This window comes from Pteropus vampyrus, unplaced genomic scaffold, assembly GCF_000151845.1.
Source record: "Pteropus vampyrus isolate Shadow unplaced genomic scaffold, Pvam_2.0 Scaffold4, whole genome shotgun sequence".
Classification (NCBI taxonomy): Eukaryota; Metazoa; Chordata; class Mammalia; order Chiroptera; family Pteropodidae; genus Pteropus; species Pteropus vampyrus.
The window spans coordinates 20,603,410-20,607,896 of record NW_011888785.1 but is presented as its reverse complement, the minus strand read 5'-3'; positions in this window follow the sequence as shown (position 1 = coordinate 20,607,896).

Genomic DNA, 4,487 nt, shown 5'->3' with positions numbered 1-4,487 from the left:
TTTATTCCTAGTTATTTTATCCTTGTTGAAATTTCAAATGGAATTGTTTTCTTCATTTCTTTTTATGATGTTTTATTGTTAGTATATTGGGACACAACGGATTTTTGTACATTAATTTCATATCCTGCAACTTTACCGTATTTGTTTATTATTTGTAGTAGGTTATTTTTTGGTGGAATTTTTAGGGTTGTCTATATAAAGAATCATGTAATCTGCAAAAAGTGACGTTTGATTTCTTCATTCCCAATTTGGATGCCATTTATTTCTTGTTCTTGGCTGATTGCTCTAGCTAGAACTTCCACTATTATATTGAATAAGAATGATGAGAGTGGGCATCCTTGTCTTTTCCCAATCTTAGAGGAAAAGCTTTCAGTTTTTCACCAGTATGATATTAGCTGAGGGTTTGTTCTATATGGCCATTATTATTTTGAGGTACTTTCCTCCTATACCCATTTTATTAAGTGTTTTAACCATAAATCAATGTCGTACCTATCAATATAATGATATGATTTTCATTTGTTATTTTGTTAATGTCATAGATCACATTGATTGATTTGCTTATGTTAAGCCACTTATCATGTTGTATTATCTTTTAATGTATAATTGTATTTATCATGGTGTATTGTCGTTTTAATGTATAATTGTATTTATCATGATATATTCTTTTCAATGTATAATTGTACTCTATTTGCTAATATTTTCTTGAGGATTTTGCATCTCTATTCATCAGAGATGTGTTTCTTTTCCAATTTTTTGGAAAAGTTTGAGAAGGATAGGTATTAATCTTCTTTGAATATCTGGTAGAATTCACTAGTGAAGCCATTTGGTCCTTGACTTTAGTTTTTTGGAAGGTTTTTAATCACTGGTTCAATTCCCTTACTGCTGTTAGGTTGATTTATATTTTTCAGTTATTCATGATTCAGTCTGGGAAGGTTATATATTTCTAGCAATTTGTCCATTTTTTCTAGGTTATCAGATTTGGTGGTGAATTATAGCCTTTCATAGTATTCTTGTATAATCCTTTCTATTTCTGTGGTATCCATTAGAACTTCTCCTCTTTCATCTAATTTTGAGTCTTTTTTCTGTTTTCCTTAGTGAGTTTAGCCATACTTTCAATTTTATTTTTTCAAAGAATTACCTTTGTTTCAATAATTTTATTTTTTTATTCTCTATTTCATTTGATTCTGCTATAATTTTAATTATTTCCTTACTTCTACTTTGAGCTTTATTTGGTCTTCTTTTTCTAGTTTTTTAAAGAGAAATGTTAGATTGTTCACTAGAGATTTTTCTTGTTTTGTAAGTTAGTCCTCTAATGCTGTAAACTTCATTCTTAGTATCACTTTTCCTTCATTCCTCAAATTTCAATATGTAGTATTGTCATCCTCATTTGTCTCTATGTACTTTTGATCTGTTATTTCTTCTTTAACACTGTAATTGTTCAATAGCATGTTGTTTAATCTCTACATATTTGTGGCTTTTCTAGCTTCATTTTTAAGTTAATTTCCAGTTTCAAACCGTTCTGGTCGGAGAATATGCTTGGTATGAGTTTAGTCTCCTTAAATTTGTTGAGACTAATTTTGTGCACCAACATATGATCTATCCTTAAGGATATTCCATGTGTGCTAAAGAATAATGTATATTCTGATGTTCTGGGGTGGAAAGTTTTGTAAATATCAATTATGCCCTTTTGATCTAATGTGTCATTTAAAGCCGATATGTCCTTTTTGATTTTCTGTTTGGGTGATTTATCCATTGCTGTCAATGTGGTATTTAGATTCCCTAGTATAATTGTAATTTTGTCAGTTTCCCCCTTTAGTACTGTTAGAAATTGTGTTATATATTTTGGTGCCACCAGGCTCTATGCATATATATTAATAAGTGTTATGTTTTCTTGATATATTGTCCCCTTTATCATTATAAAATGTTCATCTTTGTCTCTTTTTACCTTTTCTTGAAATCCATTTTGTCTGATATAAGCATGGCTACACCCATTTTTCTGTGGACGTCATTTGCTTAGAGTATCATATTGCACCCCTTCACTTTGAGTGTATGTTTGTCTTTGTAGCTTAGATGTGTCTCCTGAAGGTAACATATAATTGAGTCTTGTTTTTTAATCCATCCTATTATTTGAGCCTTTTAATTAATGAGTTCAGTCCATTTACATTTTGCTGATTATTGATATATTTTGTTTTCTGGTTGCTGTTTTTCTCCATTGTATTTTTACCCTTCTGTTTCTCACTGCTATTTTAGTTTGGTGGTATTCTATGATTTTTATCTCTGTTTCCTCTTTGGTTATGTTATGTGTCTCAGTTCTAGATTTTTGTCTTGTGGTTTATGCAAAAAAAATTTCATACATACAGTATTATTTTTTCTTCGAATTGCATCTTATCTTTATTTACCCATGCAAGTTCAGATCTTTTTCCCCCTCCCTTTCTATGTTTTTGTTGTTATAAATTATCTCCTTTTATGCTGTGAGTTGCAGTAGCTATAGTCTTTTTAAAAATATTTTACCCCCTTTAACCTTTATGTTATATTTAAGTGTTTAATACCCTATTCTGAACAAGAGTTGCAGTTTCCTGCTTCTGTCAGTTTATTAGTCATCTTATTTATAGTTTTGTATCTTTTTTGTCTTTTTATTTCAGCTCGAAGAGCTCCTTTAAACATTTCTTGTAATGCAGGTCTTGTGGTAGTAAATTTGCTCAGCTTCTGTTTGTCTGGAAAAGCCTTCATTTCTCCTTCATGTCTAAAGGATAACAGCTAGACATATTATTTTTGGCTAGTGATTTCTCTCTTTCAATATTTCGAATATGTGATTCTATTATCTCCTAGTTTGTAAGATTTCTGCTAAAAAAATCTGATGATAATCTAATTGGGGTTTCCTTCGGTGGTTACCATCTTCTTTTCCCTGGCTCACTTGAGAATTCTTTCTGTCATTCACTTTTGACAGCTTTAATATAATGTGCCTTAGAGACGATCTTTTCTATTTAGATAATTAGGTGTTCCGTTAGCTTCTTGGATTTGGGGACCAGCTCTTTCCAAAGGTTTGTGAAGTTCTCATTAATTATTTGTTTAAATTAGCTTTGTTTCCTTTTTCCTCACTTCTCCTTCTGGTATATCTATTATTCTTATATTGCTCTTTCTAATGGAATCAGATTGTTCTCAAAGAGTTCTTTCAGTTATTTTATTCTCAATTCTCTTTCTCCTTGCACCTGAGTCATTTCTAGACTTCTAGCTTCAATACCAGTAATTCTTTTCTCCATCTTGTCTGCTATATTCCCTAAACTCTCTAATTCATTCTTTATCTCATTTAGTGAGTTTTTCAGCTCCATAATTACTGTTTTTGTTTTCGTTTTCATTTCAATCTCTTTGAAAAGCACTGCTTTTGCTTGTTGATTTTATTTCAAAGCTTATTGAACTGACTTTCTGAGTTTTCTTGTATCTCTCTGAGTATTTTCAGTACTACAATCTTGAATTCTCTGTCTTTTAAATTACTGTCTTCCATGTCTTCAAGTTTATTTTCTGGAGATTTTTAATTTCTTTCTGAACTAACTTGTTACCTTGAGTCTTCATGGTACCTGATGGATTTTTTCTCTGCCAGGGCATTTGAAGGAATGAAATCTTTTTCAAGCACTTGTTTCTTTTAACTGTTTAGCAGGTTGATAAGTAGAGGCCTTTCTTTTGTTTTCCAGTAGATGGTGCTATAATGCAACTTTTTGTTTCTCTTTCCTTCATTACTGAGACTTCCAGGATCTCTTTGGGGTAGCATCGCTTCAGTGTGGAAAATGCCCAGTATTCTCCCAGGAGATGAGTATCTTCTTTATGCCTGGGTCACCTTGGTCTCAAGGCCGTACCTCTGTGATGAGATGCGGGCATTGGGACTCCTGGCCTGTGCTGCTTTCATGCAACTAGATGATGCCAGCTGGGCTGTATTACTGTCTGAGGTGTCCCAGCTGCCTCCACTGGTTCCCCACTATGAGTGGGGGAGGGGTGGGTAGAGAGAAGCAGGTTCTGGCATCTGAGGCTTTGTTTTTGTTCCACTGGATTTAACTGCAATGAGTACAGACCACTTAGGTTGGGATTTAGCTTCTGCCCCTCCATTATCTATAGAGTGAGGTCTGTAATGCTGAACCAGCAATGGGAAGATGAATGGAGGCAGATTCCTTTATCTGTGGCTTTGTTTTCCTGGTGATGGAGTGTACTATTACTGATACCCTTTGCCCTCCTTCTCTGCTCATGACCCTGGGCTCAATCTCATGTGTACTGGTCACTCGGGTTGGATTGTTTCTTCTGCCCTCCAGCCTGCCCAGTCAGGGTTGCACCCCAACCCTCCTCTGCTACCAAGTTCACTGGGGCCATGGTGAGTGCCAGACTGCACTCCTGTCTCTATCCTTCCCTACTCACTCCCATATACCCACCTTCAGATGTTTCAATGTGCAGATCTCTCAGGTGTTTATGCGTTGAGCAGGGAATTCTTTATGGTTGTCCAA